Raw genomic sequence first — 25,962 nt, 5'->3', positions numbered from 1 at the left:
CTGGTGGTGGAAGGTAAGTCCCCACTGCCAATGACAGAATATGCATTTGACACAGGACCCAGATCTGAGCTGAAAGGCTCTTCCCTAAGTTACTAGCTTTCATGGTATTAGAATGTGCTCTGAAAGTCCCTCCAAGGGAAGAGGATGACTAATAGTCCTACCCAACAACAAAATCCAGTATGGTACATTAGCTCTAAGGATGAAGGCACATATAGTGTTGGCTGTAACCCACAGCTCAATAACTGTAGGCTCTTCTCAATACAAGGGAAACCATGCCTGGGTACTGGAAACCTAGCCAACTACCCAAGGCTACTGAAGTCTTGATAACCTACAACCATCACTTTATTAAGCCTACTTTATTTCAACTGCATTCCAAATATTTTCTTTATGCCTACAGAGAAGTGTAGCTCTCATCTCTTATCAAAGAAATTGCTTTTAGCAACAGATGGAGACTACTGCAGAAAACTACAAGTGATCAAAATGCAGAGAACAAGAGATGGTGTGGCACCCAGCACCAACTGATACACACACACACACACACACACAATTTTACAACAACTGTACTTAAGCTCAGGGAAGATCATAGAAGAAAAGCAGAAAGACTCTAAGAGACCCAGGACCAGGAAGATTGCAGTTTGATTGTATTTCCTAGAAATGTAAGCAGAGCTACTCTCATGGAGTTCCATCAACATGGCTGCCTAAACAACATCTGAACAAAGAAGACAGGACCAATAGACATGCTAAAATGGAAGGGGGAATACCAACAAGGGCCCCAACTTTAGACAAAGAACTACAGGTAGCTAAGAAATGCTGAGAGAAGGAGAAATAGTCTTCCCCAGAGAAGGGACCCACAATTTGTTATCCAATAGCAAGTAGTCAGTCCTGAAATTATATATATACAAGTAATATTATTTGTATTCAGCAGTTTGTATTTATATATTTAGAAACACAGCAACAACAATAGCATAAATAACAATGAAATAAAGAGTCAAGAATTTGAAAGAGAGGAAGAAGGTAAGTGGGAAGCATTTGGAAACAAGAAAGGAAAGAGATAAATAATGCAATTATATTTTAATGATAAAAAAATAAGAACTATTTAAAAATTCACCTGTATTTGCTCCACAAGAGGAGAAAACAGCAGGAGGATCCATTTGAAGGCAGAGTCTTAAAGGCAATTCTTACATTTTCCTAGAAATAACATATTATAATAAAATCAAGTTAAAGAGATATTAAAGTGCTCCAGCAACCTCACAGCTTGCTCCATTAATGAGGGGACTTAAGAGGTGAGTGAACAAGGTGTGATGCCCCACTCTCTAGGACCTCCACAGTGGCACAAAACCCCGGGCCTCTCTCCCAGCTCCCTGGGCTGGCTTTTCTAGCCAGCCAGCAAGGACTTTTTTTTGTCACTAGGCTCCCCCCAAACCCAAACCCATCCACTAGACCCTCCATACTACTAACCACACACCGTCTAAATGTCTAAGTGCTGAGAGCGTGCTGTAATACTGAAGGGATCAAGAGTTTGCAACAACACTAAGGGGATTAAGAGAGAGCACCAAGAGAGCAAACAAGGAGAGAAGACTAGGAGAGCAGGCTTATAGAGACCTCAGAGGCTTTCTGAGACAGACATTGACAGTACAGAGCAGGTCAAGAAAAATTCCCAAACACTTAGGCACTGCAAAGACTGGACAAAGACACAAAGACACTGCTGGCCTAAAAAGCAACATGGTAACATCGGAACCCAGTGGTCACACAACAGGAAGACTTGATCATCCTAACCCGGAAGAAGTAGAAGAAAACGATTTTAAACATAATTTTATGAAAATAACAGAAACCTTTAAAGGGGAAACAAAAAACTCCCTTAAAGAAATGGAGAAGACAACCAAAAAATTGGAAGAAATTAATAAACCCCTCAAAGAAACCTAAGAAAAATCAATCAAATAGGTAAAGGAAACAGGTCAAGACGTGAAGACTGAAATAGAGGTAATAAAGTTAGACTTTAACAAGAATACTACTCTCAGAAAGCCTACCAATTTGTGGAAATTGAACAATGAACTACGGGACCACCCCTGGGTCAAGAAAGAAATAATGAAGAAATTAAAGACTTCCTTGAATTCAATAAAAATGAAGGCACAACATATCCAAACCTATGGGACATTATGAAAACAGTGCTAAGAGGAAAGTTCATAGTACTATGTGCCCACATAAAGAAAATGGAGAAAGCTCACATTAGTGACTTAACAGCACACTTGAAAGCTCTAGAACAAAAAGACACAGACTCACCCAGAAGGAGTAGAAGACAGGAAATATTAAAATTAAGGGCTGAAATCAACAAAATAGAAACAAAGAAAACAATACAAATAATCAATGAAACAAAGAACTACTTTGAGAAAATCAACAAGATAGACAAATCTTTATCCAAACTAATCAAAAGTCAGAGAGAGAACATCAAAATTAACAAAATCAGAATTGAAAAGGGGAACATAACAATAGACACTGAGGAAATTCAGAAAATCATTAGGTCTTACTAAAAAAAAACTGTACTCCACAAAATTGAAAAATGTTAAAGAAATGGACAATTTTTTAGATAGATACAAAATACCAAAATTAAATCAAGATTAGGTGAACAGTTTAAATAGAAAATAGAAGCTGTCATCAAAATTCTCCCAACCAAAAAAAGCCCAGGTTTTAATGTAGAATTCTACCAGAACTTCCAAAAAGAGATAATACCTATACTCTTCAAAGTGTTCCACACAATAGAAACAAAAGGGACATTGCCAAATTCTTCCTATGAGGCTACAGTTACCCTGATACCAAAACCACAAAAGACTCACCCAAGAAAGAGAATTTACAGGCCAATCTCACTCATGAACATGGATGTAAAAGTACTCAATAAAATACTGGCAAACTGAATCCAAGAACACATCAAAAAAATCATCCACCATGACCAGGTCGGCCTTATCCCGGAGATTCAGGGCTGGTTCAACATATTAAAATCTATCAATGTAATCCATTATATAAATAAACTGAACGAAAAAACCATATGATCATTTCATTAGATGCTGAAAAAGCATTTGACAAAATCCAACACCCCTTCGTGATAAAGGCCTTGAAGAGATCAGGGATACAAGGAACATATCTAAATATAATAAAAACAATATCCAGCAAGCCAACAGCCAACATCAAATTGGATTCCAGTAAAATCAGAAACAAGACAAGGCTGTCCACTCTCTCCATAGCTCTTCAACATACTTCTTAAAGTTTTAGCAATAGCAATAAGACAATAAAGGGAGATCAAGGGGATTCAAATTGGAAAAGAAGTCAAACTTGTTATTTGCAGATGATATGATAGTGTATATAAGTGACTGCAAAAACTCTGTCAGAGAACTCCTACAACTGATAAATACCTTAAATGATGTGTCAGGATACAAGATCAACTCGAATATCAGTAGCCTTCTATACACAAACGATAAAGAAGCTGAGAGGGAAATCAAAACATCACCTTTCACAGTAGTCACAAATAACATAAAATATCTTGGGGTAACACTAACCAAAGAAGTGAAAATCCTATTTGACAAGAACTTTAAGTCTTTGAAGAAAGAAATTGAAGAAGATACCAGAAAATGGAAAGATCCTCAATGCTCTTGGATAGTTTGGATCAACATAGTAAAAATGGCAATCCCATCCATAGCAATCTATAGATTCAATGCATTCCACATCCAAGCCCAACACAATTCTTCACAGACCTGAAAAGAACAATAATCAACTTCATATGGAAAGACAAAAACCCCAGGATAGCCAAAACAATCCTGTGCAATAAAGGATTTTAAATGGCCTACCATTGGACAAAGCAAGCTGGACCCTATATGTTATATGTAGTTGTCCTCAACCTTCCTGTCTTTCAGAGCTTGGTCCTTAGTGTGTTGTTGTTGAGAAGTGAAACTTTTAAGAGGTGGGTCCTGATGAGACGTCCCCGTGTCCTTTGGAGTGTGACACTGACACCCTCTGGGAATGAGTTGCTAGAAGAGTGAGCATGGTCTCTGACTCCTTATGATGAGCTGTGATCTCTCCATTCTTTGTTGGTCTGCTGTTATGATACTTTGTGCTATGAGGTCCTCCCCATAGCTGAGCTGTGCTGGCACATCCTGGAATCTTCAGAAACGCTCATTTGATCTTCAAATAGTTTGTAAAGGAAAACAGACTAATGTATAACATCAGTTGGTATGGTCTCCTCGTGGTTAGAGGAAGAAGTTAGGCAATGTCTCCTGAACAGTCATTCAAACTGTCATTTTTAAATCCCTGGTAATCATCACAAAATAAAATAAAAATAAAATAAAGAAATAAGACAAATTATGAGAATTTTCCAAGCAGACAAAACTAGCTAGTTTCCATAAAGGAAAATCACCTAGGTTTGTTTGGAATGCAGGGTTTTTTATTGGTTTATATTTATTGGACACAGTACTGGGTCGCAGGGGGGCACTTTCACACAAGTACATAATGGACATTGATAGTCTTCATCTTTCCCACCCACTTCCCTTTGTTACCCCCCCCCCCCCACTCCCTTAGAGCCCTCGGTCTCCTAGGCAATTTAACTTCTACTTTCATGTCGTACACAGAATTTTATGAAAAAGCTAGGATCTGGAAATAAGAGAAAACATGCAATATTTGTCTTTCTAAGTATGACTTATTTTGCTTAATATGATAATCTCTGATCGCATCCATTTTCTTGCAAAGAACACAATTTAGCTCTTCTTTACGGCTGAGTAGTGGAATATAAGTGATTTTAGGTGATTTCTTATAAATGCCTCTCATATCCACAAGAAAAAACAATCATAAAATTTAAGCTATTTCTCTGAAATGGCTTAAGACAATCACTTTTAACCAATCTCCTGCTGTTTAGAAACCCCTACTGTAATAGTTAATCATTGCAAAAACAGATATCCTCATTTCTGTTCTACAAACCACGTGCTTATAAACCAAGTGAGTCTCTTATTACTTTCATTTGGAGGTCTCCAATATTGCGATACATAATTTTTCTTTTTCATGTATATTTGTGTGTGAGGTGCATGCATGTGTATATGCATGTTCATGGGTGTATGTGCAAGTGTGTGTGCACGCACATGCTTGAAGAGGCCCAAGGTTAATATGGGATGCCTCTTTGATGACTCCACCTTTTTCATGAAGACAGAATCTCTCTATTGGACCTGTAACTCACTGACTGGTTAGTCTAGTGAACCTGTTTGATCTCAGCATCCCTTCTCTCTGCCTCCCTAGCATTGGAATCACCACTCATACTTGGGCACTTACATGAGTTCTGGTGATCTAATTCGATCCTGATGTTTGCTGCACTCAGTGAAATCACTTTAAGCAGGGAGCCATCTCTCCATCCCAACTTGTAATTTTTTACATGACAACAAGCTTCATATTTTCCCCAACTTTATCTGACTTTGGTTTTGACACTATCAAATGAGATTTAGGAGCAGGGAACATGTATTATGGAAGGTAACTCTAGCTGCTGGAGTAGAGAGATCCTCAATTCTCAACAGTTTTGCATGATAAGAATTTATTAGCATTACTTATAGTCATGGAATCTGGGCATCATTTTTATATATCCATTCATGGACTCAACTAGATCCTAGTATCCTTCTACTTACTTTAGGGCCTTACTGCTCCATCCTAGCCACAGATGCAAAATGAGGGGGGGGGTGAAAAAGAGAAGTATTCTTATGGGCCAAGTCAGGAAACGACATTCATTACTCCTATTGGCTGTCACTCTTACAAGGCTACTTCAAATTAAGAGGGTTGGAAAAGATGCAAGATTCAATGACAACATATTGCCTGTCCTTAAAATGTATGGCAAAAGTACTTTAGAAAAAAAGTAAGGCATTCAAATAAATACAAACCAACATGTGTTTTGCTGACAGAAGGATAGCCCAAACTAGGAAGATGATAGTTTTAGTTTATCTCTGAAATGAAGATTAAAAAAAAAAAATAAAAAATAATCTTGGCATGAAGTCACAAGCTTACCGTACTTCCTCCTCTAAACCGCTAGCTCTGGAGATGCTTTGAGGTCAGGGGTCAGCCATGTGGGTGCAGGAAACCATCCATACGGATTCTGCCACAGATTGCAACCTGCAGAAACAGACTTGAAGTGGAAAGACCATAATTTGCACTGGAGTCAGGCAGTCAATTGTACAGATAAGAACATGTTAAGTTCCAAATCAAAGGGCATCTTCTGAAAACGATTTTGTGCTGCTTTGGTTTTCGGGGGGGGGGGGGGGGCGTTTAGAATAGACATTTCTAATCATTTTGTGCGAAAGTATACTGTTTGTATTCATGCTTTCAGAAAATTCACATCTTCCAAAATTAGTGTTCACCGTTCCCATAGGCCATAACCAGCTAAAATTTTCCACCATCCATTACCTCATGTTCTCTTCCTTTTCTCTTTGTCCATTTAAAATATACAATTACTCATAAAAGACAGAAGATGGAAGAGTAAATCTATTCTCCTCTAGTGTCAAATCGAACCCAATTTAGAGGCAGAGTTGCAGCTATACTAGGAAAATAAGTACTCAATTAAAGGTGTTAATCATGACATGACTCACCAATTACTAATACAATTATTATAAGGTTTGTTGCAGTGAATAGAAGTTGAATTACATTACATAAAAATTTCTATTAAATGCAAAATTGATACCTCTTGCCTTTTCATTTGTTGGATCCTGAAGCATCTAAATCACATCATGTAGCTGTCAGTTTTCAATCATTATTTATGTCAGATTTTATGACATTATTTATATCAAATATGTAATTGACTAATGAGAGCCAGGTATTCCCCATTCTCTTTAAAACACTCAGAAGAGCTGCTTTTGTAGCTAGCATTTTGACAGGTAATTTTTGTGTCAAAAGCATATTATATCGCAGCATAAATCACTGCTTCAGGCTTAGCATGCATGTTTTTTTCTAAAGGGAGATAAAATCTTCTCAGTCCCTCTAAAGTGAAGCACCCACAAAACAGAACAAAACAAAACACCGCCCCCAAACGATTCTATCATCCTCTACCCAAAACATTTTAGTTCAATTTATGTTTTCCTTATGTAAGCTATCCGAATTTGAGAATGTGGGTGAACCATTTTTTGTGTCAATAATATAATTGTAGTGACAACTCAATGAGAATTCTTGCTTTAACTGATTTAATTTCGTGAGAGTGCCCGTGTCTTGTACCTTAACAAAAGCCATCTGCTTTGCAATGACTTCACAGCTGATGTGGAATTCAGGAATCTTAGGTTTTTTTTTATTTGACCTTGATGGCTCTGAGAAATTTATTTATTTAGCTTCTACTTTTTTTTTTTTTAATCTTTTGAGTAAAACTACTGGTTGATGGGACAGAGCGTTGTCTGGAGTTAAAGCAGCTGTGGTCTCAATATTCATATTTTCCAGCTGAGATAGTGTAAGTGACATCACTGTGGGTAGAAAGAAGGGAAGAAATCAGCTTGTGAGGCGTTATCATTCACCTCCGACGTGCACAACAAATCCAGCTGTCCCAGCCTAACCCTCACCGTAGATAAAGGGAAGATATAGGGCATTACTTCACATAGCAAAGGAGAGGAAAGCAACGTTCATGGTTAAGGGGTTTAATAGTATTTTAGTAATAGGTCTTATTAAAGCAAGGCAAATCGGTTACCAGGTGGGAAGATTGCAAAGAGCTTCTCAAAGTGTTGAATCAGAGTCTCAACATGTAGAAAAATAGACATTTGCAGTGGACAATATATTGGGGTAAAAATGCTTTCGGTAAATGACAGCATCATGTAACATTTTATATATGTTTGCTTTTATATATTTATATATGTATTAGATATAATACACTATATATATTTCCAACCATATATATATATGGTTGGAATTTTTTTTCTCCTTTCTTTTTTTCTTAGCACCTCTTATTTTAGGAGAAGAACTTGGCTTATTTTGAAGACTACGTCACTCCTCCCTGTGGTGATATTTTGTTTGACATGCTGTAACAAATGAAGTTTGCCTGAAGAGAAAAGCTTGGAGCTAGCCACAGTAGTTAGCCATAGAGGTCAGACAGTGGTGGCACACACCTTAATTCCAGCACTCAGGAGACAGAAGCAGATGGATCTCTGTGAGTTCAAGGCCATCCTGGGCTACGTGAGATTGAATCAATCTAAAAGAAACAGAGCTAAGCAGTGGTGACTTACACCCCTAATCCCAGGACTAAGGTGGTGGAAATGGGAAGTGATATGGCTCTGTGGGCAGAGGAATATAAGGTGGAAGGAGACAGGAGCTCAGATTCAGTCTGAGGTTTTGTAGAGACGGCATTCAGTCTGAGGATTCCTAGAGACAGGATCACCCACTTGGTCGGAGGATTCGGTAGAGGTGAGAGCTAGTGGCTGACTTCTCTGCTTCTCTGATCTTTCAGCATCTACTCCTATATCTGTCTTGGGATTTTTATTATTAAGACCAAGTAGAATTCATGCTACACCTCCTCTCTTCATGTGGGCACGAACCAGGATTCTAACCACAGTGGTTGCTAGGTACACAGGTAAGGAGAGATGGTCTTCCCCATGCTAGGTACTGTTCCAGGTGCTGGGATACAGTACTGAGAACGAAATATGCAAAGCATCTATCTTTGGGGCGTTTATGTTTTTGTGACAGAATATGGGAAATAAAATGCAATGAAAACACAGAAATGGAGCTTAGCTGGAGATGGGAAATACGACTATTACAGAAAATGTGACATGGGGAAGGAAGATAGTGGTGCTGGCTGGGTCTGTTTTTATAACTTTTGGGGATGGGGAGACTGGGCAGACTTGATAGAGACAAGGCAGTGAAACATGAGTAGACTGGTCATCTAATAACATCTCAAGTGGGGCGCTTAACGGACTGTGCTTGGTATTTGGGGATAACACGGGTATCAGGTAAACGAAGATGTACGTCAGCCTCGATATGAAGGGTCTGGAAGACCTGCTTTAGGCAGAGGACAGAGAACAGGCCACGGGCAGCAGTGTGCCTCGCTGGCACAAGCAAGCAAAGCCACTATGCTAGAACCAGTGACCTAGTGTGCAGGGAGACTGAAAAGAATGTCAGACCTCTCATGAGGGGACCTGAAGGCTGAGCTAAGGACTCTGAGTCTGAATGAATGAGGGGTCATTGGGGGTTTTATCAGAGGAGGGACATTATTTGAAAGGATCATGAGGGTGGGTGGCCTAGAAAAGAAGCAGGGATTTCCTAAAGAGGCTTTTTGTAGAAAGTCGGATGAGAAAAGCCTGGAATGGGTTAGAGGATGGAGAATGACTCAGGATGCTTGAGCGGAACAACACAAGGCTGCAACTGCCATTTCCTGTGATGATAAAGATACTAGTCTGAGCAGGTCTTTCTCTGAAGCGATGAATTAACTACAGGATGTGCAAAGATGTGTTTATAGGTACGAGGAGTCTATAAAGTAATCAATATATACTCCCAAGTAAAACTGAGGTTCTGTGAGCACTGAAAGCACTGAGAGTAGAGATGTTGAAGATGGGATGTCTGAGAGCACAGCAGCCATGGCTCACAACTCTACAAAAGGAATCAAGGTTTACCAGTCAAGACCAATTTTTGGTTGAGACCTCCTCTTCTTCTCGTGACCATACCAGAAGCCCAAGCTGAGGACCTAATGCTTCATATTTCCTGTGCTATCCAAATGTGTTTTTTTTTGTTTTTGTTTTTTTTTTTTGGTTTTTAGAGACAGGGTTTCTCTGTGGTTTTGGAGCCTGTCCTGGAACTAGCTCTTATAGACCAGGCTGGTCTCGAACTCACAGAGATCCGCCTGCCTCTGCCTCCCAAGTGCTGGGATTAAAGGCGTGCGTCACCACCGCCAGGTTTCCAAATGTGTTCTTTAGGTAATTAAGCTATATCTTTCAGCATCTGACTTGATGCCATTTTTGAAGATTGAAGTCGCCGATGAATGTGATCCATCCTCCCAGAGTTTCTTCACTGCTCTGGGGGTGTATCTAGTTGCAGCCCGTAAAACTCTAGATGTTCTGCTAAAGTTGATCCATTTAGACTTTCTTGTTTCTTAACATTTTCTTACCTTTTTTTGTCATTTAAAAGTTGACTTATTTGTTCTCTTTTATTTCAAAAATAATATGTGTGAATTGCAGCTTATTCAGGGAGTACATATGTACTGCAAGATGAGAATCTTTCAGCAAAATATAAACTGCTTATATTTTGGGGTATGCCAAGCTCATAGCACATATACACAGTTCTCAATTAAGTGAAATTATGTTGCACATTTTATTTTGGTGACTCCCCATTCTCGCTCATTTAAGGTCATCTGGACAGATTAACGGAAGCATAATAACAGTGAGATTGTTCCACGTTCCGTCTGTCATCTGTTAACCTTATACCATCTGCCCTTAGCAGAGGGCTTATTTCTTCTCTGTGTCTGCTCCAAGTAACTAAAAAACAATCCATTTTGGGGGAACATTATTTTTGGTACATCTCAATTCAGTCTAGAAGTTCAGCCATTGCCACGATTGCTGGCAGGTCTAAGTGATTTGCTGACATTCATTTGTACTTTATTTCATGCTCATAGTGGTCATTTCTGGCTGTATACTTATACCCAGTCTCCCTTCCTCATTGAAAGATTCATTTTTGTTTAATAACTGCTGTCTGCTCCCCATAGACCACCATCCATGTGCCTAAGCAATTCTGCTTATGTTCACTTTTTCCCCCTTCTTTTCTTCCTTTCTTTTTAAACTGTGTGGGTAGTATGTGTGTGTGTGTGTGTGTATGCTTGCATGTGTGGAAACACATGTGTTCAGAGTGTGCATGCATGAAGATGCCCAAAGCTGATGGCCAGCAGTTCTCTCTCTCTCTCTCTCTCTCTCTCTCTCTCTCTCTCTCTCCCTCCCTCCCTCCCTCCCTCCCTCCCTCCCTCCCTCCCTCCCTCCCTCTCTCTCTCTCTCTCTCTCTCTCCCTTATTCACTGAGGCAAGGTCTCTCAGATGAACCTCTGGTTGGCTAGTAAGTCTACTCTGACAAGTTCTAGGGATCTTCTTACCTCCTGGGTAAGTTGGAATTATAGACAGGGAGTGGCATCCACCCGGCATTTATGTGGGTTCTGGAGATCAGACTCTAGTTCATATGCCTGTGTGGTGGGCACTTTGAACACTGAGCAATCTCCCAGCCCTAGTGTACTTTTTACAATGAATGCGCAATTGCAGCTTAGGGGTGCACAGTATCTACATACCTTGTAACACACTTTTACAGATCCATGTAACAATCTTTTTTTCATTGTATATATTAATCCCAATTCCCACTCCCTCCCCTCCTCCTATTATCCCCCACCTTCCCCACACTCCATCCACCCCCATGCACTCCTCAGAGAGGGAAAGGCTTCCAATGGGGAGCCAACAAAGTCTGACACATCACTTTGAGACAGGACCAAGGCCCTTCCCACTACATCTAGGCTGAGCAAGGTATCCCTCCAAAGAGAATGGGCTTCAAAAAGACAGTTCAAATACTAGAGATAAGTTCTGGCCCCACTGCCAGTGGACCCCTCAACTGAAGAATGGATAAAGAAAAAAGTGTGATACATTTACATAGTGGAGTACTACTTAGTAGTAAAAATCAATGACATCTTGAAATTAAGATACTCATTTTTTAAATTTAAAATATAACTACATTATTTTCTTCCATTCCCTTTTCTTCTTCCAATTCCTCCTATCCCTCCACCCACCTCTCCCTTGGCTCCCCATTCAAATTTCTAAGCCTTCTCTTTTTTGTTTTTGTTGTATTATCTCTATCTGCCTGTCTGTCTGTCTGACTGCCTGTCTGTCTATAAATATATAAAAATAACCTGCTGATTCCATTCAGTGTTGCTTGCATACATAATTTGGGGTCAACACTTGTCTTTGGATAACCAGTTAACATTCGCATCCCTGGGAAAGAGTCTCCCACTCTTAGCATCTTTGGGTAGCCTGAAGCCTTTTGTTTGTTTAGAGGTGGAGTCATTCCATGTTAGCATGTATAATGCTATAGTCCTCGTTCAAGTCTTGTTTAGGCAGTCAAATTGTTGTAACATCATAGTTAAAGTTTCTCAGTCATTTATAGGAGACATTTAAGAATCACCAAGTAGACACTTGAGTTTAGTTTAATGAAGTTTTTCCATATTTTAATACTGCATCAGGGGAGAGAGACAGGACTACAAGTGCCATTTTGGTATCACCCAGTTCTAAGATACCAGATCATGTCTTGCTGATAAGGCTCAGCATTAATCTCAACTCTGGCCAGTGAGCTAGGAAAGGAGTCCTGTAGGGGCCATCGCTGAAGAGTTTTCTCAAGGGAAGAGGCACAAGCTGTGATGCTTGATTTCTTCTCTTTTGGATTGCTCTTGCATCAAAGTGTGACAGCTGGGACTGCCGCTGCCCAGACGTTCATCTTGGGATAAAGGCAACACACAGATGGTAAGAGGGAAAACATGAAAGCAAGCTGTCCTTTGATGGCGTGAGTGAGTCTACTCTATTTCAACGATGGTACCTGCTTTCTCCTTTAAATCTGTTTGCAGTTTGGTGTTTGAGGCTTTTGATTGCTGTGTCTTAAAGTGCAGCCCTCTTCTTTTTACATTTTCCACAAGTTTTTTCTTTGACTCTGAACTTCAGAGTGTTCTTTCTATTGGAATCTCTTTTCTTTACACCTGTGCTATCCATCCCCAAATAAGTATGATGGCTTACTGTACACTTAAAATATAGCTATTCTGAACTGAAATGTGTGCAATGTGAAAACTGTATACTGGGCTTGGAAGGTTGACTTAAAGCAGAGGTAATTTTTTGTTATTATTTTTATATTTATTCCATGCTAAGATGAAATTTTAGAAACATTGGTTAATAATTATTCTGTTAAATAAAACTTGTTTCTTATAACTCTTAAAAATATGGTTGTGAAACTTTCAGTGACATATGAAGCTCTGTGATAAAGTTTCCTTTGGAATGATAGAGGTCTCTTTTCTAAGTGCTGGGTGATTTACAACACAGGAGAGTGAATGCTCAAACCTGGGGAGAGCCATGAGAACATACATACAAGTAACATACAGACAGAGCGGGATGCATTTAGTAATATATATGTATATCACATGCATACATGTGTGTAGCAACAATTAGGAGAAAAGAGGCCATGGAAATGATGGAGAACATGAAGAGGTAGGTAGATAGAGGTTTGGGGGAGGAAAGCAAAGGGGGAAATGATATAATAATAATCTCAAAAGTAAATTAAAAAATTAAAAGCATGAAAGACCATAAGTCTGGAATTAGTATGAATGTTTTTCAAGCCCGTCCTCAGAGAATCTGACTAGGTAGGTGGTTAGCGGAATGCAGGGGTCTGTGGTTTTATCAGTCACTCTGTGACCAGGTATGTAGGACATGTGTGGCAGATGGCCCTCCTCTTCCTTACCTCAAATAGTTCTATCCATTTGAAAGATTCAGCTTTTCATAATCTCATTTTGTTAGTCGATCTGTTCTGTGTGAGGCTATGCAAATCACCTATGATTTTGGATCTGTTGTTATTCATTATGTGCACATTGGTATATAGCTTCTAAGGCTATGATCTTACTGACCTCCTTCTCATGATTTACTCATGTGGCCCACTGGACACCCACCATTGTTTTAGGTCATCCTGGTATTCCATAATAGTGATCTTCAAACTGGGGCACAAATAGCCCTGGAAGCATGGTCCTTTTTAGTTTCAATAAGAAATGAATTCCCAATGAAAATTTTATTTTTGGTCCCTAATTATAATACTTTTAACCATATTTATATTTTGATTATTTTAATGACAATTCAGTTCAGAAGGATCTTGCTATACTTAATGGTGTCATATATTAAAAATTAAATTTGTATGCATATTTATTAAAATCAACATGAATACTGATCAATAAACTTCATGAATAAAAATATATGACATTAAGATCAAATTCTTTGAAGACTGAAAATTAAAGCTATGAGTTTGGATAAGAAAAGGAACTTGTGAATCACCAGCTTCCAATAAGAGCTTATATATGCCTCCTTCAAATTTCTATGGCATTTGGATTAATTTTTCTCACATTAAAAACATTAGAATTCTATATAAAATCATTATTTAAAAATATATAAAAAACAAGATCACTTATGATGTTAATACTGATATTAAAATGCGTATCTGTTAATCCAAGAATATGAAAGAAGTATCAATAGTTTTCAAACGTTTTTATGAGATAGAAAAATTATTGCCTTAGAATTAAAAATTGCCTTATTTTATTTTCTATCTAGCACATTCAATTCAATGTAAGGTTTTTTTTTTTAATTTTTTTTTATTTTATTTTTTATTTTTTTATTTATTTATTTTTTGGGGGAGCCAGATATGAGCTGGCAGGAGAACCAGTCCTAGAACCTACAGGATACTGGAAAGAGAGAAACAACCCCATACAAGGTGTCTTGACCTCCATGATATGCCATGACAAGTGCCCCCTCTATCACGAGCACACACATATACCATAATGATAGATGCATATATTTTAAAAAGAAGACAGATATTTTGCAAGTTAATAGAACAGGTGTGTGATAAAAATACATTCCTAATTTACTGCATTCATGGTTTAGAAGTCTAAATTTTATCCATTGGCATCCTCCCCCTCCCTCCCCTTTGCCCTCCTTTCTGTTGTCCCTGTCTTCCTTCTGTTCCCCAACCACCTACTTCATGCATATTACTTTTCTCTTCGAAATGTCAACCATCACCATTCAGAGGGAAAACAAACGAATAAATAAATTAAAGCCCTTCACTATCCCGCAGTCCTACAAGGCCCCAGTCTTTCAATTATCTGCCTGCGATTTCACTTCTGCTGGAACTTTCCCAGGTCCTGACTTTAGTCACATACAAGTCTTTGATTCCAACCAGCTATAACAGAATATTGATTTTTCAAAAGGTCTAATTTGATTCATAGGGATGTCAAACGTAAGTGTATAATTGGATTTTCAAATTTATAAGTGTTCTCGATATAGGCACATATAGAGGGATTGAAGAAGCATGCATATGAATACATGTATGAATGGATGTATAACTGTACATATTCTATCTCTTAATCCATTTCATCTTCTTCTACTAAAGAAATTACTACGAAATGTTCTCTATGTATTTAAATAGATACACAAAATATCTATTTGGTTGATGTCTTTTTATACAACTGAGAACACGGTATATATTCTGTTGCTTCAAGCCATTATTGTTAACTGCCACAATGTACAAAGTACCATGGCATAGTTAATGTTACTTATGATGGTGGCCATGGCAGAGTTAACCTTACTTATGCCATATTTAACCACATTTATAGCCACAGAGGTTTCCAGTATTTTGTGTCATTGTTGTCAGCCATTATAGGTATGGCATACTTGCAATTATATTTTTCTGCTTGTTGCTTATTATTTCTTAAAGATAGATCGTGTAGGTGATACCTCTCAGTCATCAAATACACACTTTTATTTATCATTGATACTATCTACCAATATGCATTGCATGTTCCAATAAAGATAGAAGAAATGCTTGTTTCCTTGTGCCTCCATAAAGAAAGACAAATAATTAATTTTGTCTATCAAGTAGGTGGTTTCTTGTGAACTTTGCAGCCTCTGACCTCTGGAGCGTTGTGGCACACACGTAGCTGAGTTGTCCCAATGCTATACTACTTTCTTCACCTTTAGGCTGTCTTTTATTCTTAGTATTGTTGGGATATGCTTTGATTCCTCTTCGACTCCTAAAATCCATATTTTCGGTTTTCTTGTGGATCATTCCCCTTTTTCTATTTTTGTCTTTGTATTTCTTGAGAAATTGAATAGTGAGGTCTCGAGGCTTGCCTCCTCACCTTCTGTCCTTGATCCATTTAATGTAAGTAGCTGGATATTGCTTCTGGCAAGAACACAAGCCGGAGACACTCCCCGAAGGCTGAAGGAATAAGAATCACCTCACCTTCGATTCCACTTGCTTTGGATGAATTTCTGGCACTCTGTTATCATGTGTTGAAAAGTTGTTTTCTTCTCTATATGAAGGTTGCCTTTCGAAACTTTTCTCATCAAATTGCCAAGCAGAGGAGAGTGAATTTGTGAATAATGATTTGTTTTTCCCCTTCCAAACCTTTGAGTAAAATTAAAGGTGCGGGAATTTATTTGTTTTGTTCAGTCAGGTTCTTTTATTCTCTGGCAAAGGATATCCTGTTAAAGAGCTCTCCCTTACATTAGATGAAAATGAGATCAGGCTGAACTCGATTCAAGTTTATAAAGCACAAAAGTTCTCGTTTAAAATCCCATCTACAATTATGTGGGAATTGTAAGTTGTCTTGTCAATGTACATTCCAGTAACATTTTCGGGGACCTCTGATGATCAATGAACCCCACCTTGAAGACTGCTAATTTAGAAATTTGTTTTCATCTGTTTGAACAGAAGAATCATGGGATTCCCCACTTTCAGAGAGTCTGATTAAACAACTTTGAGGAAGGTCTAACCATTCACACATGGGTCTGTTTTGGGATTGCACTGAACTGATGTGACAACAAAGCATTTGAAATGTAATAGAATCATGTTTCATAATATTAGGCTGTACTGTGTGGACTGGAGTTCTTTTATATGAAAACCGAGCCAGACAGACCAGCTTCAAGAATTTCTTCATCATAATTATAGATGTGAGAATGATGTTTTGGAACTTCATTTTCATTAGGTTTAGAACACCAGTTTTGCTATTATCTATGTATCTATATTTCTCTTATGTATTGTCTATCTACTTATCATCTGTCTATCTATATAGACACACATACATATATAGACATACATACATATATAGACATGCCTCTCTCTATATATGTATATATATTTGTATGTATATATACACACATATATACCAAATATTAAAACTTATTCATATGTTTTCATTACATAAAAAAATCAATCTCACAAAATGCTTTTTCTATGTCACTATGAACTTGCTTCTTATATCTCCAAAAGCCAGTTCATTACAGAGAACAAGCCACTGGAAAGATAGTGGAAAAGGAAGAGAATAATAGCAGGTAGTATAGAACTTAATTGTATACCAGTTTCTCAAACTCTTGAGCTTGTGAAGGGGTATAGCTTCCATTTTGTACAGTCTGCTGATCTGTGGGCATTTCAAAAGTGGGAGAGCCAAGGATGGACCCCTCGATAAGAATAGGTGTTCAGATAGTCAATACTCTTTTCCTGGTAGATATGATATATGTACATTTTGTTCAAAAGAAACCCGAGAGTAGCTGATGAATGTGGACTCCTCATTTGTCAATGTTTTTACATTATTGGGTAATTATTAGTTTCCAAACAAAATGGATCTTTAATAAAGCAAGTTCAACATTGATGGAGACAGAGGGAGCTGAGTCCCAACTTTTATTATTCTTTAAGTTAAAAAAGAGTTTCTTTAAAACACATCCTCATCCTAAAGATGGAGAATGAGGCCATAACACACCTAGACAAAAGCAGGTGAAAAATAGTCATGACGTGAGGGTAGGAAAGAAGAGCATAAAGGACACGTAAAGAACAGATAATACATTTTGAAAAATGATAAATTACATCTTGTCAAAGCTAAAATTTACAGTCTTCAAAGACATTCTTAAATGAAGCAGAGATATAAGCACGGGCTGGTAGTAATGATAACAAGAGTGTTCCTGACAAAGGACTTTATCTAGAATAGGGAAACTCAGTAGTGGTAGAGAGTCTGTGGGTAGACATAGAGCTTGGTGACAGAGTATTCATCTAGAATGTACTCTCTGAGACCCTAGGTTCAAATATTAGAGAAGAGGGAGGGGAAAGGAAAGAGAGAGGGAGAAGTTAAATTATTTTAGAAAGTACTTGAGGGCTAACAAATAAGATGTGGAAATCATTTCTCACTAATACCAAATTATATATACCATCCACTGGAATGGATAAAATTAAAAGAATAAGACTGTAACTGAACTCTATATGCTACTTATTACAAGGTATACCCATCTGGAAGTTACTTATAAAGATAAGTAAATAATTATTGGGTCCTCCCATCCCATGCAGCTATCAGAAATGAATGTATGATTCTATACAAATGCACATACATGGATGTTCAGAGTAGTTTATTAGTTTTTGGTGTGCACACAACCCTTTGATCACATGAGGAAGTGGGAGGTTGATGTGGAATTTCTTCATGAATTGCTCTCAAACTTAGTTTTGAGACAGAGTTTCTCACAAAGCATGGAATTCATTGGCCAGCAGGCCACCAGAATCCTTCTACTTCTACCTCCCAAGGCTGAGATTTTTTATTTTATTTTATTTTTAAAGTTTTTATACTGGGTCTTACTGGGTATCCCTGACTGGTCTGGAACTTACTATGAGTGTAGACTGGTCTTGAGTTTATAGAGATCAACTTGCCTCCTGAGTACTTGTCACTATTCCCAGACAGACCCAATTTATTTTTAGAAAAGATTCTATCTATCTATCTATCTATCTATCTATCTATCTATCTATCTCATGTGCATTGGTGTTTTGCCTGCATGTATGTCCATGTGAAGGTGTTAGATCCCCTGGAACTGGAATTTGAAATAGTTGTGAGCTGCCATGTGGTTGCTGGGAATTGAGCCTGGGTCTTCTGGAAGAGCATCCGGTGTTCTTAATGATGAAATCATCTCTCCTTTGGGTTTTAAGGATCCAAACTCAGGCCATGGTGATTGTATAGTTAACCACTGAGTCATCTACCGCAACCCCCATGGTAGCTTCTTTGATATTTTCAAACTGCCAAATTTATTTAATGAGGTAAAATGGCTTGATAATCTAAATAATGACTAATAAAACTGTATGGATGAATTTAAAAAGCAGTATGCTGAATCAAAGAACCTAGACCCCAAAGAATATTCCTTTCATGTTTCCATTAAAATGAAATTATAGAACATTCAGAATCAGCATTAATAAAAACCTAACAACAACAAACATTGTCTTCCTCAGGCTGGGAGCTAGGGTATTGTGACCCAGGGGAATTTCTTGGCAGTGATAGCATTCCCCAGTTCCCAGCCCCAGGAAACCAATGTTTGTTTTCTATCACTATTGATGATGGCCACACAGAGGTGAATTTATTGTCAACATGCATTAAACTTACCTTTAAAACGAATGCTTTTTATTGCATAAGAATGCATCAACTTGAACACATTATTACAGGTTGTAGGGATTTAGAGCCAAGAAAGTGCATTAAAAGCGGGCGGTTGAAAACATACAATGTCATTTCTGGCAGAATGTTATGAAAAGCAGTTGAGAACATGCGATGATCCCACTGTTTTGAGAAGTCAGATAATCCAGCTTTGAGAAAACTTGTCTCATTAAAATTTTATTATAGATTGTAAGACACTAAAAGATGTTTCTCTGTCATACTAAAGGTCAGAAAATGGTTAGAAATTGTATAAAAAGAGAATTTTCTGCATGTTATCGGAAAACAACTTATAAAGACAAAAAAATCTTTCTATGAAGCTGCGAAGACTCCAGTGGGTGCTTGAGGAATGTCTGGAAGGGAACTCTATTGAAAAGCCATCAGAGACTCCTCATCTGAAACTCCAGAGTGGGTCTGAAGACTATTTTCCTCTTGGTCAGACAAAGGGCTGGAGGCAGTCTAAAAGATGCATGTTAAAATCAAAAGCAGAAACTAATGCTTATACTTCTTTGACTTTTGCCAAAAGATAATGTACAGCTCTGATGTGGGATTTCCCTCTGTATGCTGTGATTAACATTAATGAAGAAAGAAAACTGGCTTGACCTGATAGGGTAGAACAGAGCTAGGCAGGGAAGACTAAACTGAATGCTGGGAGAAAGAAGGGCAGAGTAAAGGGGAAGCCATGGAGCAGCCACCTGAGATAGATGCTCTAAAACTTTGCTAGTAGGCCACGGCCTCATGGTGATGCACAGATAATGGAGGTGGGTTAAATTAAGACGTAAGAGTTAGCAAATAATAAGCTAGAGCTAATGGGCCACAAGCAGTGATTTAAATAATATAGTTTCTGTGTGATTATTTTGGGGCTGAGCAGCCGGGCATCAACATTGCTCTTAATATAATTCAGATGTTTAATTTTATACAATTACACATTTGATGTATGATCTGGTTTTTATCATATAACTTCCCTGTTCAAAGCTAGGATTGCTCAAATTATTTGAGATCTCCCACTGAAAAGCACTTGCTTTATTTTATTTTATTTTTTTATTAATTAATTTATTTAATTATTAAAGATTTCTGCCTCTTCCCCGCCACCACCTCCCATTCCCTCCCCCTCCCCCAATCAAGTCTTCCTCCCTCCTCAGCCCAAAGAGCAAGCAGGTTTCTCTGCCCTGTGGGAGGTCCAAGGACCACCCACCTCCATCCAGGACTATTAAGGTGAGCATCCAAACTACCTGGGCTCCCACAAAGCCATTACGTGCAATAGGATCAAGAACCCATTGCCATTGTTCTTCAGTTCTCAGTAGTCCTCATTGCCCACTTGCTTTATTTTTTGTTCTCCTTTAAGTACTCAGCCTTTTATTTGGAGACAATTGAGACTCACATGCAGTTTTAAAGAAATAATGTAGAAAGGTCTTGTATAAATAATCATAGCTAGGTTTTCCACAATGTTCTCATTCTACATAAACCAGGAAATGAATTTATTATGTTTATTTAGATTTCTGCTGTTTTGCATGCAGTAATTTGAGTGTGTGAATGTATTTGAATGTTAGCTAGTAATATATAATTTAATATTATTACATACATATTCATATGATCAACAATAGGGGCAAGATACATGTTGTTTCCACGAGGTCTTCTTTTTCTTAATTTTTAAAATTTTTAAAAAACAGTATTTTTTAAAATTTTACATGTCAATTCCAGTTCCTTCTCCCTCTCCTCTTTCTGCTCTCCTAGTCCCCCCACCCCACTCCCCATCCATTCCTCAAAGAGGGTGAGGCCATGACTTCTTGGGGAGTCAACAAAGTCTGTCACAACACTTGAGGCAGGATCAAGGCCCTCCTTCCTGTATCTAGGCTGAACAAGTTGTCCTTCTATAGGGAATGGGTTCCAAAAAACCAGTTCATGCACTAGGGAAAAATATTGGTTACGTGGCCAGTGACCCTACAAAGTGCCTAATCCACATTTAGAGGGCCTACTTCAGTCCTATGAGGTTTTTTAGTTGTCATTCCAGAGTCAGTGAGCTCCTACTAGCTCAGGTCAGCTGTTTCTGTAGGTTTCTCCATCATGATCTTGCCCCCTTTGCTCATATTATTGCTCCACCTTTTCTAGGACTGGACTTCAGGAGCTTGATCCAGTGCTTATCTGTGGATCTCTGTCTCCCGCAACATTGGGGTAGTCACCAATCTACTTATAGATAAAGGATTGTTGTGTTACTGTCTCTACTACGGCTTAGATTCTTAGCTGGAGTCATCCTTGTGAATTTCTGGGGATTTCCCTAGTGCCAGTTTTCTCACTAACCCCATAATATTTTTGATTTTAATTAAAATTTTAGGTTAGCATACAAACCAATGGCTTTCTTCATGGCACTTTCATGAACATCTGTCCCTCTCTATTTTGTATTCAATCCCTTCTTCTACCACCCTTCCATGTAGCCCTTCCTCTCTTTGATTTCTCAGTCCATTCTTTTGCTTCCTTATCATGTGCATTGATACTCCCTCTCTAATGCCCACTTCCTTTACAATTTCTTCCTCCTCTTTGTAATTCCCCTTCAAGTTTCAACACACACACACAAATACATACACACACATACACACACATATATATACACACAGAAACATCTACACGCATACACATGCATATATACATATACACACATACACATACATATACAACACATACACATAGATGCATACACATACACACATACACATATTCACACACATACACACACACACATATATATACACACACAGACACATCCACACGCATACACAGACACATACACACACATTCACACACATACACACACATACACACATTCACACACATACACACATATACATATACACACAGATGCATACACATACATACACATACACACATTCACACACATACACACATACATACACATTCACACACATACATGTACAAACACATATATACACACACATATATATACATATACACACATACACACATATTTTAAACCTAAGTATCTCATTTATGAGAAATTATGCATAATTTGTCTTTGAGAGTTTAATTTATTCTGCTTAACAGTGTACTTTTGATATGAAGTACAAAAATTCTTTGTTTAGTACTAGATCTGAAGGCATTTTCTAATAATCATGCCTTTATGTTTCCATTTATGATTATGACTACTGTGATTTTTTTCTATAAAATATTAGATTAATATTTTCTTTGGTTTTCCTTTTCCTTATGAATATCCACCATTCTGTCATTATTTGTTGAAAAAACTATTCTCTGCTTCATTTAATTATTTATTCAAAAAATCAACTAGAAAGCAAATCAGATGTAAATATTTGTGTGGGTCTATTTCTAGGTTTTCTGTTCTACTTGATTGATCTTTGAGTCTCTCCCTCCATCAATATCATTCTACTAAGTGCTGTTAGTATAGATATAGATATAGATATATCCTCAAGATTACATTCTGGAGGGTAAGGAAGTGATGTGGGATTCCCCTCTGTATGCTGTGAATATCAATGGTTATTAAAAAATCTTTCTTGGCCTGTTGATAGGGCAGAGTAGAGCTAAACAGGGAAAACTAAACTGAATGCTGGGAGAAAGAAGGCAAGTCAGAGAAGCCATGTAGCACTGCTGGAGACAAATGCCAGAGACAGATGCCAGAATTTTACCTGGTAAACCACAGCCTCATGGCAATACACAGATTAAAGGAGACAGATTAATTTAAAATATTAGTTAGCCAGAAATATGCTTAATTCATTGGCCAAACAGTATTGCAAATAATATGGCTTCTGTATGATTATTTCAGGGCTGAGCAGCTGGGAACAAACAGCTTTCATACAACAAAATTGGTGCTTCGACATGTGCCAGTTAAATCCACATAAAACCTGAGAAAGCTTAAAAAGGAATTCTCAACACAAAAGAACAGAGTTAATCATGGCTTTTGGTAGCCACAATTTTTTTAGATGGACTTGGTGAGCAGGGGTGCTGTGGCTGCTTTGAGAGAGGTGCAGTAAAAACTGCGCAGCTTCTTTAAAAATGGCAGCATCCTGGATCGCCAGCATACACAGCTCTGACTCTTTTGGCAGGTCTAGCCAAGGGGCATTTAAATGGGGTTTGTGGTGAGCAACGTGTTACAAACTGTTTAATGGCACAACATAGACCCATTGCTTACCTAGAACCGGACCAGTGTGCACAGCTTGCAGAGGCAGTGAACATGTCTTCCACCATGTAGTTCTGGATAGAGCAAGCAGGCAGGACTGTGTGGGTCATAGCCATGCCTGCTTAGCATAAAAAAGGTGCTTCTGGTCAGAAAATAATTACAGATATTCAATAAAGACAGATTCAGATGAAAAAGTTTGCAAAATGGGTCACAGTGTTAGATAAATGTACGTAGGCTGGGGAGAGAGAAGAAAAAGAGTGTAGAGTTATAAAAAGAAGCAAATGTTTCTTAAAAAATAAAACAAAGTCTTGAAAGAGACAGAGTAAACTTGTAGAATAAGTAATAGAGTAAGAAAAATAAGCTACATAAAGACAGAATATACACAGAGAGTCTGGAGTATACATACTATTGTGTTTTCTTTGAATTTTTTGACTGTGCATGAGCTAAATACAGAGAGACATTTCATTGTACAGACTATTAAACTAGACCAGCATATATACTTTAAAGGTATTTGGGTCTAAGAATATGTTGCTCTGGAAAAGAAGTCCTTCTTTTGTTTCCACAGAGGATTATATCCTGTAGAATCCTTCCAGACTAGTAATTTAATGGACCAAGACCCCCAAAAAGTTGCCATGAACACCCAACAAAAATCAGGAAGCAGTTTGGAGAGAACTATACCCAAATTCCCTAAATGATTGTTTATAAATGTTTGTTTACATTCAAAGGGAAATATACTGTAGAGATTTGCGTTGGTATGACTCTTGGTTTATTGATACAAATTTAAGGTAAATTTTGTTATACTGTGTATTTGTATTTCTGATTTTGATTAATATTGTGTTTGTCTAGCTTATTTAAAATGTAGTGTATAATTAATAAATATAGGTAAATAGAAAATCATCTATAATTACGCTTGTAGTTATGTTAGATTTTCTAGATGTACAGAGATATATTTCAGGTGGATAGGCATTCTTCAAATCTTTCAAAGATTACAGAATATGGCATTTAAAACGTTTAAGGACTTAGGATTTTTCATGACAGTGAGACACATCTGCTCCTGGCAGCACCAAGCTACTACAAGAGGATGATGGGCACCAAAGAGGTTCCTTATGGAGTTTGTTAGCTGTTTGGGCAAGAATCTGCTCTTGTCTGGACTGCTTGACCAATTGGACATGCAGGACCCACAGAAAAATGACTGCTGAAGTTGTCTAAAGGTAAGACAGTCCTTCATGGTTTCTACTTCATGAAAGAATCTGCCAGATATTCTGCAGGACACAGAAGAAAGTGATCAACAAACTGCCAATATAGGTAGAACTGTCTTTGAAATTACCTGCTTCATGGAAAAGTCTGCCAGATATTACGGGCCAGTAGGCTGAAGATGGGTGCACCAACAATACAGAAGAACTTTGGGTCATTGTCCAGGCAGTGAGATGTCTCTGTCAATTCTAGAGTTTTGGAAGTTGCTTACAATGCACTTTCTGTTTATTTAGGTAGTATTATATCCTTCTGGATTTTTTGATGGAGTTGAAGAATATATAGTTATAGTTTTCCTTAGTATGATAAAAGATAAATTTATAAATATTGTAACTATAATTCTTAATATTATATCCTTCTGGATTCTTTGATGGAGTTGAAGAATATATAGTTATAGTTTTCCTTAGTTATGGTAAAAGATAAAGATATAAATATTGTAACTATAATTCTTACTTGATACCTATTTTGTTATATGTAATTTTGCTATGTTAAAGTTAAAACCTTCCTTTTTATTAAAATAGAAAAGGGGAGGTGATGTGGGATTTCCCTCTGTATGCTGTGATTACCATTGGTTAATAAAGAAACTGCCTTGGCCGGTTGACAGGGCAGAGAAGAGCTAGGTGGGGAAAACTAAACTGAATGTTAGGAGAAAGAAGGCAGAGTTAGAGAAGCTGTGTAGCCCCACCAGAGTCAGATGCCAGAACTTTACCCCATAAGCCATAGCCTCGTGGTGATATGCAGATTAATGGAGATAGGTTAATTGAAAATATGAGTTAGCCAGAAATGTGCTTTTGCTATTGGCCAAAAATATTGCGAATAATATGGTTTCTGTTCGGTTATTTCGGGTATGAGCAGCTGGAAACTAACTAGCAGCCCTCCTACAACAACCAGGGGCACTGAAAATAGCCTTTAATATTAGAGGTCTATGGGACCTGATTGGCCAGTGTGGTAGTATAGATGCAAATGGCTCCCATAAGCTCATAGGAAGTAGCACTATTATGAGGTATATCAGTTTGAATGCAAATGGCTCCCATAAGCTTATAGGGAGTGTCACTTTTATGAGGTGTATTCTTGTTAGAGTAGGTGTGGCCTGGTTGAAGGAAGTCATCACTGTGAGGGCATGCTTTGAGGTCTCCTATGCTCAAGTTACACCCAGTCTGGCCACAGACTCTTTCTGTTGCCTGTGGATCAAGATGTCGAACTCTCAGCTCCTTCTCTAGCACCTTGTCTACCTGCATGCCGCCAAGTCCCACCATGGTGATAATGGACTGAACCTTTGAACTGTAAGGCACCCTGACTAAATGTTTTGTTTTATAAGCGTTGCTGTGGTTGTGGTGTCTCTTCATAGCCATAGAAACTGTAACTAAGTC

The sequence above is a fragment of the Chionomys nivalis genome, chromosome 25 (assembly GCF_950005125.1).
Source record: "Chionomys nivalis chromosome 25, mChiNiv1.1, whole genome shotgun sequence".
NCBI classification, from domain to species: Eukaryota; Metazoa; Chordata; class Mammalia; order Rodentia; family Cricetidae; genus Chionomys; species Chionomys nivalis.
Note: the sequence above shows the minus strand (reverse complement) of the source record.